Source organism: Cebus imitator, unplaced genomic scaffold (assembly GCF_001604975.1).
Source record: "Cebus imitator isolate Cc_AM_T3 unplaced genomic scaffold, Cebus_imitator-1.0 Scaffold25, whole genome shotgun sequence".
Lineage (NCBI taxonomy): Eukaryota > Metazoa > Chordata > Mammalia > Primates > Cebidae > Cebus > Cebus imitator.
Genome location: NW_016107340.1, coordinates 6,853,886 through 6,865,565, shown reverse-complemented (window position 1 = coordinate 6,865,565; position 11,680 = coordinate 6,853,886). Strand labels below are relative to the sequence as shown.

At 53.0% G+C, this 11,680-nt stretch overlaps 1 pseudogene; it reads left to right on the top strand.

Moving 5' to 3' along the window:
- Positions 1 to 1,212: 1,212 nt before the first annotated feature.
- LOC108300236 overlaps positions 1,213 to 11,680 on the top strand; it is a 47,487-nt pseudogene continuing 37,019 nt past the window's right edge.

Here is an 11,680-nt window from a genome sequence, read left to right as displayed (position 1 = left end):
AAAAAAAAAAAAAAGGGGGGGGGCGGTTTGATTTGTTGTTGTTACTGTTGTTTTTTGAGATGGAGTCTTGTGCTCTGCCCAGGCTGGAGTGCAGTGGTTCAGTCTCGGCTCACTGCAACCTTCACCTCCTGTGTTGAAGTGATTCTGTCACCTCAGCCTCCCGAGTAGCTGGGATTACAGGTGTGCACTAGCACACCCGGCTCATTTTATATTTTTAGTAGAGATGAGGTTTCACCATGTTGACCAGGCTAGTCTGAAACTGCTGACCTCAGCAGATCCTCCCGCCTCGGCCTCCCAAAGTGCTGGGATTACAGATGTGGGTCACTGCACCCGGTCGATTTCAAGTTTTGGCTGGGTTGGGTCTGGCAGGTGTATGGTTAATAAACCAGGTCTAAATATTTCTAGGCTACTGGTGGCTCGGGCACGCACTGACGGCAATGTTGTGGATGGTGATATTGGCTATGAACATGGATGAAAACAAGATCTGGTCTCCTTTTTTCACCCAGACAGTGTCGACGAGCTGACCTAGGAGATAAAAGGACAGGTACCTGAGGCCATGTGTACATCCTGGGAAAGGGGATGCCAACTGCTGGGACCCCAGCCCCCCTGCCACCACCCAGCCCACCCAGCCAGCGGCTCTTCCATGTTCATTACAGCTTTTGAGAGGTTCGCTATTCAAAGGAGGGTGAATCAAGGAAAGTACAGGGCTGGGGCACAATTCTGTTAAACATGACAAGGAATATGCTTTGGTTCAAGAAAAACCATGACCAGGCACGGTGGCTCACGCCTGTAATCCCAGCACTTTAGGAGGCTGGGGACAGAGGATCACTTGAGGCCAGACTGGTCAACATAGTAAGACCCGCCCCCCCCCAACTCCATCAAAAATGTAAAAGGAATAAAAAAAGATGTAACTCAGGTAGCCTTCCTGATGGTGCCATCCCCAGGTGGGCTCAGGGGCAGCCTCTGTTCTCCAGGTATCAGAAGCTGCCTCCCTAGGGCAGTGGTCCCAGGTCAGCTCCTGTAGGAGTCCAGGCACAGAATGACGGTGGATGGATCAGGGCTGAGGGTCAGAGATGCGGAGAGGCAGACAGCTTTGGGACGCACTTGGTGAGATCAGTGGGATTTGCTGCAGGGTGACTGTCAGGGTGCAGGGGAGAATTCTGGACTGGCCGTGTCTTCATCTCTTTCTCCCCTCCAATCCCAGGAGAGCAAATGAGGCAGGAGGACTTGCAGGCCGGGCTCACTAGCTCCATCCTCAGGAACTCGAGGACCATCAAGTTCCATGGCTGGGAGGGAGCCTTTCTGGACAGAGTCCTGGGCATCCGAGGCCAGGAGCTGGGCGCCTTGCGGACCTCCGGCCTCCTCTTCTCCGTGTCGCTGGTGTCCTTCCAAGCGTCTACATCTCTGGTGATGTCACTCTAGTCTCTATGCTGAGCAGGCCTGGGGAAGGAGTGTGGGGGTCAGGGGGTAAGGTAGGTGGAGCCTCCCAGATCCTACCACCCTGTCCATCAAAACCCACACATTCCGGATCCTGTTCTCTCGGGGTTCCTGCTGTCTTCTGTGTGAACGAGTTAATCACATCATTCTGGTGAAGGTGGCAGCGGCTGATGAGGTCTGCTGTTCTGAGAGTTCCAGGCTTCCACTTTTGTGGGAAGGAGGGTTCACGTGCAGGCAGGCTGCAGAGGTAGAATCCGGGGTCTGAGTGGCTTTCCTGCTGCTGGCCAGCAGATGTCCACAGCCACCCTGTTCATGATCCTTGTCCTGCCATTCTGTCATTTATTTCCGATGGCTGTCAGAACACTCTTCCTAAAGCACAGCTGTCAGAAGAATTTAAACATGTTGATGCAGAGGCTAGGTGCAGTGACCCACGCCTACCCTCCCAGCTCTTTGGGAGGCTGAGGTGGCTTGAACCCGGGTGGTGGAGATCACAGTGAGCCGAGATTGTGCCACTTCACTGCAGCCTGGGTGACAGAACAAGATTTTGTACTTTTGTACTTTTTTTTGTACTTTTAGTAGAGATGGCATTTCACCATGTTGGCCAGGCTGGTGTTGAACTCCTAACCTCAAGGGATCCATCCACCTCAGCCTCCCAAAATGCTGGGATTAGAGGCATGAGCTACCATGCCTGGCTATGACCTGTATCTTGTGTGACCTCCCGTCTCATCCTGTGACTTAGCATGCCTAACCATCTGGGAATGCACCCCAGTAGGTCTCAGCCTCACTTTACCCAGCCCCTATTCAAGATGGAGTTGCTCTGGTTCACACACCTGTGACAAACAGGCAGGGTTATGTTTCAATAAAACTTTATTTACAACAAAAGGTGTAGGCTGTAGTTGCCAACCTGTTTCTCATCAGCCAGGACATCTTCCTATTCCCAGAGTTTTGATCTACCCATCCTCCCCAGGCCCCTCTCCCCTGCCTGCCCCACCTCGTGATTGGTTCTCTGTATTTTCTCTGTGGGTTCCTTGGTGCACGTGTAATTAGCTGGAATAACTGCGTTGGTCATCAAACCTGCTCCTTCAAGAGGGTCTGAGGTCCTCCCACCACAGGGACACGGATGGCACTGATAACCCCAGGGTGTGTGGGAGCCAGTGCCAGGTTGCTCGGGGCTGGCTGTCTCTCTGCACAGGGCGGCCCAGCATCTCCTTGATGGCATTCCAGGTCTTCACGGACATTCGCAATGGCAGCTCAGGCTTTGAGCATTCTGGACGCATCCTGATGGGACTCACATCTCTCAACTACTCTGTGAGCTGCTGTTACCATGATGGGCACCTGGAGCTCTCTGGCCAGAGCCGGCATAACAGTGAGGCCTTGTTGTGGGCTGGATTCCCAGGCGAGGCCTCCCTGCTCGCAGAGCTGCAGATACATGGTAAGGCACTCAGCGCACAGCCCTGGGACTGGGGAGCTAGCTGCTTCCTCTGGACCCAGATGGCACCCCATCAAGCCCAGTGTGGCCCTGGGCTCTGGGACAACCAGGACAGCCTTGCCCATGAATGGCCTCACTCCCAAGGCAGGCAGATTAGTTTCCTAGGACCTCTGCAACCAAGTCCCACATACCGAATGGCTTAAGACCCAGAAATCTTAGCTGGTGTGCACAGGAATCTTGGCCGGATGTGGTGGCATGTGTGTGTGGTCCCAGCTACTCAAGAAGCTGAGGCAGGAAAATTGCTTGAGCCAGAAGGTCGAGGCTGCAGTGAGCTATGATTGCAACACTGTGCTCCAGCCTGGGTGACAGAATGAGACCCTGTCTCAAAATAAAACAATCCACAGTGGATTGAAGACCTGCCTGTCTTTAATGTGACGTTATTTTTACTTATTCCATCTGTAAAGACCATGTACTTACTTACGTATTTATTTATTTATTTAAGACAGAATCTCACTGTCACCCAGGCTGGATTGCGGTGGTGTGATCTTGGCTCACTGCAACCTCTGCCTCCCATGTTCAAGTGATTCTCCTGCCTCAGCCTCCTGAGTAGCTGGGATTCCAGGTGTGCACCACCATGCCTGGCTAATTTTTGTGTTTTTAGTAGAGATGGGGTTTCGCCATGTTGGTCAGGCTGGCCTCAAACTCCTGACCTTGTGATCCACCTACCTCGGCCTCCCAAAGCGCTGGGGTGAGAGTTGAGCCACCGCGCCCAGCCAAGACCCTATTTCTAAATAAGGTCATATTCATAGGACAGAGGGTGAGGGGAGTGGGACTTCATTACCTTTTTGGGGTCCATGGTTCAGCCTATTATGGGGGGAAAATAAAAGCAATAAGAGGAGCCAGCATTGGCTGGGCACTTACTACCTACATGCCAGGCAAGCTGTGTACACACGAGAGCTCAGTACAGTACAGCTGTCCCCATCACACGGGAATGCCACAGCTCTTAGAGGGGGCTGCGAGCTGGCAGAACCCTCACCCTTCCCCCATCTGACCTCATCTGCCGGCCCCCAACACCACCTGTTCCACTCCTTTCTATTCTTTAACAATTCGGGTTTGCTGCTGCCCCAGGACCTTGGCATGGGCTGATCCTGCCGCCTGGAATGCCTCTCTCCCACACACCTTCCTGGCTCCCTCGCCTCCCTTAGGTGTTTTTCCAATGGCATCTCAGGGAGGCCTCTTTCCACCTCCCCATCTCCTCCCACCCTCTCCCCAGCTCTGTCATTTGAACACACCACGTAGCATACAAATACCTTTGTTTCTCATTTTCTCTACACTGGAAATCACCAGAATGTGTGCTCCATGAGGACAGGAATGATTTTTGTCTGCTTTGCCACAGGGCACATAGTAGGTGTTGAACGTGCGTGAATGAACATATGAGGTAGGGTTAGGAATGCCATTCCCGTTCTGCAGATGAGGAATGGAGGTTCAGAGAAGTTAAGTCACCTGGCCCAGGCCACACAGCTGGTAATGGTGGAGCAAGGATTGAACAGAGAGCTACCCTCTGACCCCCATATAGATTATGGAGACCTGGCTCTTGACCATTCAGGACCCCTGGGTCTCCCTAGTCCCCTAGGGCATCTTCTATTGGCCACAAACTTTTTATTTTGGGGGCTGTGTGCAATGGCTCATGCCTGAATTCTAGTACTTTGGGAGGCTGAGGCGTGTGGATCATTTGAGGTCAGGAGTTAGAGACTAGCCTGGCCAACATGGTGAAACTCTGTTTCTACAAAAAAAAATTAGCTGGGCATGGTGGTGCGTGCCTGTAGTCCTAGCTACTCAGGAGGCTGAGACATGAGAACCACCTGAACCTGGAAGGTGGAGGTTGTAGTGAGCCAAGATTGCACCACTGCACTCCAGCCTGGGTGACAGAGTGAGACTCCATCTCAAAAAACAAACAAAACAAAACAAAACAAAAAAACAACAAAAACTTTATTTTTGGCCCTCAGCCTCCTGAGGGGTGAACGGAGGGCTGGATCACATGAGGAAATTGTCCCTAGTCTGAGCTGACCTCAGAATTTGTTGGTGACAAGTGATGGGGCGATGGGAGGTCATTCTGGATGAACATTTTCACGCTGCTCTAGTTCCTGGCCCAGGATGCCTGGTGTGGCCGCCCCCAGCCAGGAGTGACCTCTCCCTCCTCCCATTGCTGTCTGCAGTGTGCTGTCCCCCCTCTCGGGGACACTTTCTGCCTGTCCTTAACATTCTTAGTATCTTTGACAGCCAGACGCTCCCGGGCGTGGGAATTGTGTCCCCTCCATCCTCTTGTCCTGCACGTAGTAGGTACATGTGGTTGAGTATGGAATAAGGAAGGAAGGAAGGGCTTCCCAGGCCTCCTGCATGCCCTACAGTCGGTCCTCTCCCATGTGTTACCCCATTTACTCTGGACGCTCTCCCGTGGAGGCGGGTGGGCTGTGTCCACCTTATAGATAAGGAAGTCGAGGCTCAGAGCTGCAGGGCTTATCCACCCTGCTGGCCAGATGGGAGGTGCTGGAGCCTGGCTGAGTGTCACTTGGGCCTGAACCATGAGCTGCATCCCACAGGAACATAGTGTCTGACATAGAGTAGGTGCCATCTGTTTGCTCTTGGGCTCCTGGACCCGATGTGTTTCTATGTGTAGCAGAGGAAATTTAAGTCAAAGAAGAAACTCCTATTGTGAACCAGACTCTCCTGTTCTGGGAGGGGGGGGATGGGAGGGATGGGACCCTCCAGCCAGGGCCAGGTGGCTGCAGGTGGGTATCAGGCTGCAGTGGCCATTTATCAAGAGCAGACATCATGCTGATTCATCTGCAGGCTGCTCAGAGAATCCCCAGGAATCCCTACAGAGAAGCAGCCTCCCTCAGTCATTCGGAAAGTACTCACTGACCCCCTGTTGTGTGTCAGGAGCTGTCCTAAGAGAAACCCTACCCCCGGGGGGCTGGCATTCTCATGGAGTGGCAGGGGTGCAGGAACCTAGTAAGAAAGTGAGTGAGGTCATTTCAGGTTGTGCTGGGAACCCCACTCCAGGGAGATGGATGGAGGATGCCTGGCAGCAAAGAATTGGGAGGGACTTCAGATGGGTAGTCAGGAGAGGCTTCTTGGAGGAGGTGTCATTTCAACAACTTCAACTTTAATGAAAGGAGGAGCCACCCAGGCCTAGATCTTCAGGGACAAATGATAGATGATGTCAAGGAGGCTCAAAACAGGTTGACCCCACCCAGCCCCCCATGGGAGCCTTTCCATTTCCCGCTGGTGTTGTCTTTGAGGGCCCCAGGGCATGACCCTTCCCGAAGTCTGGTGTTTTCCTGGGCTGGGAAGGGAGACGAACCTGTCTTCAGTAGCTCGTGCCATTTTCTGTCTCTAGACTCCCAGACCCAGGCCAACGTGGCCCTTTGTGGCAGGGACGGTGGGGTCAGCGTGGACCTGGCAGCCCTGGTGGCTTGGCCACTGCATGGCCCACTGCAGATGGTGGCCAATGCCAGCCACACAGTGCCCGCTCTTCAGAGGCTGGGCCTGCCCTTCTCCAGCCAGGTAAGGAATGCATGGGGAAGACCTCCCTCCAAATTCTGTCCCCTCTGTCCAATTCCTGGGGTGCAGAGGACCTGCTGTGTACAGCGCAGATAGGGAGGGCCAGGCCTTGGGTTTCCCCAGCACTTTACAGTTTATGAAGGCTTCATTTGTAATCGCTGTAACCAGGTGTGCTGAACAGTCTCTGCCTTCCCAATCGCAGGGCTGGTGTGGACGGGCACCCTGGATTTGCGTCTGGCTTCTGACCTGTCTTTCTGCCCTGCAGTCTTGGGTCAGAATCAAAGCTCCTGCTTGTCCAGTGCCCACCCCGTGCCAGCCCCCATTGAAGGGTTTATGGACATTTGTTAGTTTCATTCTCCCAACGCCCCAGAGAGAGGCAGGGTAGCCCCTTCCTTACCAAGCTTTTTCTAGTGTTTGGATCCCACCTCTGCTGCTTGCCAGCTGTGTGGCCCTGGGCAAATTCCTTCGCCTCTCTGTGCCCTCATCTCTTAATCTGCAAAATGGGGATGATGATACTGCCTATAACAGGAAGGTTGTGAGGATTGAGTGAGTTAATCTCATAAATGCCTGAGTAGATGCTTAAGAAGCACCGTTGTGATAAAGAAGAAAAAGGTGATGCTGATGGTGTGACAGTGACCATTATCATCATCACCATCGTATCTGGGTCACAGGTGAAAGTGTGGGTGACTCGTCCAAGGTCACCTAGCAAAGCAAGCAGCAAAATAGGGCCTCAGACTTGGCACCCAGGTCCTTCCTCACGGGGTCCTCCTGCCTCGGTGGAGTCACCCACCTGGGGCCATGCCGTGGCCACTGTCACTTGGCATGAACTCGCCTTGCCTGGTTGGCCCTCCTTCTCCAAGCCACAGGGTGTGTTCCAGAGCAGGCTCCAATGCTTCTTTCACATACACACTCCTGTTTCAGATTACCCCTGCCCTAGTCCACTCTGCAGTGGGAGGAGTGGGGGCTCCTGGGGGCTCAGGGGCCCAGGATGTCACCCCTCCTGTAAAGGATCTCAGCTCTGTACCCCACAACTGAGTGGACTGGATACCCCATGCCCCTGACTTCATCTACACTCTATCCTGGACCCGAGGCCAGGTGATGGGGAGCCCCCCGGGGAGCATGTTCTCAGCCAGTGTCTGGGCTGCAGCTGTCCTTTGAGTGGGCATTGCCATCCTGAGCTGCAACAGGGGCCGACCCCTTGCATCCTCAGCACCCGTGAGAGTGTTGGATCAGCCAGGCCTGCGGGGCTTGGGGACAGGGACGTGCTGGACTGCAGAGCTTGTCTGGGGTCCCCACCTGGCCTGTGAGGGGTCCTCAGGCTGTCTATGCCCACACACCTCACAATCTGCTCCTTCCTCAGCTCACATTCCTAGGACTCTGGGCAGCAGAAGAGATGAGCTCCTCGCTGCTGCGGACCTGCGATTCTCAGGCCAGCTTAGTCGTTCACGTCCATGGCCAGAACCAGGCAGTCAGGTGAGGCCCCCACCTACCAGGAGGAGAGGAGTTGGGGGGAGGAATCATTGGCTGGGCACCTACTGTGCACCGATGCCGGACACAGCACCTCTCAATCCTCTGCTCAGCCCCGCTGCACCGATGTGGGCAGGGAGGCTCAGAGAGGGCAAGTGACTTTCCCAGGGTCACCTAGCTGTAAAAATCCCTCAACCTCTCCAGGCAGAGCACTGATGAGTTCTTGGTCTCAGAAACTAAGTGCATCCCAGGCTGTAGACACTTACGAGTGATTATTACTGCCCTTAGGGCTGGGTGCCTGGTGAGGTGCTCGGTGTTCTCACGCATGCGCTACATCAGGCGCCACCAGCCAGTTTCCAGTGCTCAGATCTCAGCAGCTAGGGAGGGAGTGAGTAAGCCACCTGTTGAAGGGGTAAACCAGTGGTCCTCACTTACAGGCAACTCTCCCCTCACCCCCAGGGACTTTCGAAATGTCTGGGGAGTTTCTGGTTGCTACACTGGGGAGGAGGAACGCTATGAGGGTCAGTGTACAGAGGCCACAGATGCTGCTAAGCATCTTACAGTGCGCAGGACACACCCATGACTGCAAGGCCATGAGCCAAGACATCAGCTGTGCCAAGGCTGAGACCCTGGGGTGGAGAGGAACCCGACAGGAGGGTGCAGCGCCCTGGGGTTACACAGGCCTGGGACAGTGGCTCATACCTGTAACCCAGTGCTTTGGGAGGTCGATGTGGGAGGATTGCTTAAGCCCAGGAGCTCCAGCAGCATGGTGAGACCAATCTGGGCAACATAGTGAGACCCCTATCTCTACAAAAAGTCTTAAAAATTAGCCAGGTGTGGTGATGCTTGTTGTAGTCCCAGCTGCTTGGGAGGCTGAGGCAGGAGGATCACTTGAGCCTGGGAGGTAGAGGCTGCAGTGAGCAGAGATCATACCACTGCACTCCAGCCTGGGTGACAGAGAAAGACCCTGTCTCTAGGAAAAAGAAAAAGAAAAGGAAACATGGAGATGATTCCCACCCTGGCCTGAAGGACTGAGGGGAGGGGAGCTATGTGAGGAGGAGCCCTGGGAGGCGGCCAGGGGGTCACAATCCTGCTGTCCAGACCCTGCTGGGGCTCCCATGGGACCAACCCAAGAAAGCTCATAGATGGGCTCATGGCAGACTTGCAGCCCAGAGCCATGCTTAACCCTTGATACCAATGGGGAAACTGAGGCTCAGAGAGGGGCAACTGAGATGCTTGCCCATGGTGCCAGAACTAGGTAGAGGCCAAGCTGGGATTCAAACCCAGGTCACCTGGCTCCAGAGTCCAGCCCTAACCAGGACACCATATGGCCCTTGGGCCTCAGGGTGTGGGAATAGCCCTGCATTGGGCCACTGGTGTGATCCTGGCTCTCTGACCCTCTCTTGGAGAAGTTGACTTGGTCTCAACCTGGCCCTGGGGGCACTGGACAAGGCGGCGTCTTGCCAGCTTCAAGCCCTCTTTCCTTCCTTCTAGCAAAGAGCCGCTGTTCTCAGGCCGGCATCGCCTCCCCTCCCTCCTGGGCTGCTGCCCCAGCTCAGTCTCAGTCTCAGCTAAAGTAACTATGCCCCAGCAGCCTGGTTCCAGATGCTTGCCCCAGGTGGAAGGGGGCCAGGCCCCTCTGGGGCATGTTAACGCATGCGCATCTGTCCGCCAGCCTGCAGCAGGCCCACGTGGGCCACCCTCGGAAACCTCTGGCTCCAGCTTTCCCAAACATACCCAGGTTTATGTTCCTGAGCCGGCCCACAGCTAGGTCCACGAGCCCTTTGGGAGACGGGGGAGGCCTCCTCACCCAGTGCCTGGTGCCTGGCGTTGCCTCACCCAGCCTGGTGCACTTGTAGAGGCTGGAGCTGATGACGCAGCCGTTTGAACTGAGCCAGTGTCAACCCCGTTTCTGCTCTGCAGGAAGGACTGGGGGTTCCTGGGAGTGGACAGAAGGGTCCATTAGACTTAGGCCAGGTTCCTCTGTCCCTCTGAGCTGTCGTTGTCCATGTCCAAATCTGGAGCTCCCTGGAGGGCATGCCTAGTGCCTGGCACAGGGCCCAGTGCATGGTAGGTGCTCAGTAAAAAACAGGGCATGAATGGGTGAGCACATGCATGAATGGTCACATCTGCCAACTGGTCATTTCATTTTCCGGCCAGCCACCGTGTTTTGCTAGGCACCCTCCTAGTCCTGGCCCAGGCTGAATTTCTTTACAGAGCACATGCTATGTGCTGGGGATCTCTGCCGAATTTACACATGATTTTGGAGTTCCCTACACTTTGCTACAATGGCACAATCATTCAGGGAGCTTCTTTCTTTCCTTATTATTTATTTGTTTTTTGAGACAGAGTCTCCCTTTGTCACCCAGGCTGGAGTGCAGTGGCATGAGTTCGGCTCACTTTAAGCTCCACCTCCTGGGTTCAAACTATTCTCCCGCCCCAGCCTCCTGAATAGCTGGGATTACAGGCATGCACCACCACACCTGGCTAATTTTTGTTTTGTTTTGTTTTTGTAGAGATGGGGTTTCACCGTCTTACCCAGCTGGTTGCAAACTCCTCACCTCAAATGATCCACCACCTCCCAAAGTGTTGGGATTACAGGTGTGAGTCACTGTGCCCGGCCTTACTTTTCATTTTTAAAATTTCTTTTTGAGTAAGGGTCTTGCTCTGTCACCCAGGCTGGAGTGTAGTGACATGATCATAGTTTACTGCAGCCTCAAGCTCTGGGGTCCAAGTGATCCTCCCGCCTCAGCCTCCAGGGTAGCTGGGACCACAGGTGGTACCGCCACACCTGGCTCCATTCAGGGAGCTGCTTAGTTTTTCCCCAAGTTTTGTTTTGAGTCATTTGAACCTATATAAAAGTTACTGTGGGACAGTGAACATTGACCAGTTGTTAATATCTTTCCATATTTCTCATCTGTGTTACATAAATTCGTATTGTCATACATACATTGTTTTCTGTATCATTAAGAATTAATATAGAGATGTTTCTGAAGATGTCATCTTTTTACTCTGAAATACTTAACCTCTTTCCTGTAACAAGGATATTTTCTGATTTAACACAATTACAGCATTCAGGAAACTGAACATTGAAATAATGCTTTCATTTAATGTACAGCCCATATAAAATTTCCCAGCTTTCCCAGTAATGTTTTTTTAAAAAACTGTTTTGTTTTGTTTTGTTTTAAATATGGGATGCAGGCCAAGTTCACACAGCGTACCTAATTGCCATGTCTTTTTAATTTTCTTAATCTAGAACAGAGGTCTACAAACTTACTGTAAAGTGAAATGTAGAGCTGCAGGCCTTATGATCACTGTTACAGCTACTCAGAATTGTCATTGTAACACAAAAGCAGCTCTAGACGACATGTAAGTGAATAGGCATGGCTGCGTTACAGTAAAACTTTATTTATAAAATCAGGTTGTGGGCCACATTTGGCCCAAAAGCCAGCACCTGATCTAGAACATTCTCCTTCCACACCCTACCTTTCCTTAACCAATGTTTTATTTTTTATTTTTATTTTTTAACTTTTTCTGATACAGAGTTTCTCTCTGTTACCCAGGCAGGAGTGTAGTAATGCAATCTCGACTCACTGCAACCTCTGCCTACTGGGTTCAAACAATGCTACTGCCTCAGCCTCCTGAGTAGCTGGGATTACAGGCATGCACTACACACCTGGCTAAATTTTGCATTTTTAGTAGAGATGGGGTTTCGCCATGGTGGCCAGGCTTGGTCTCAAACTCTTGACCTCAAGTGATCCACCCACCTTGGGCTCCCAAAGT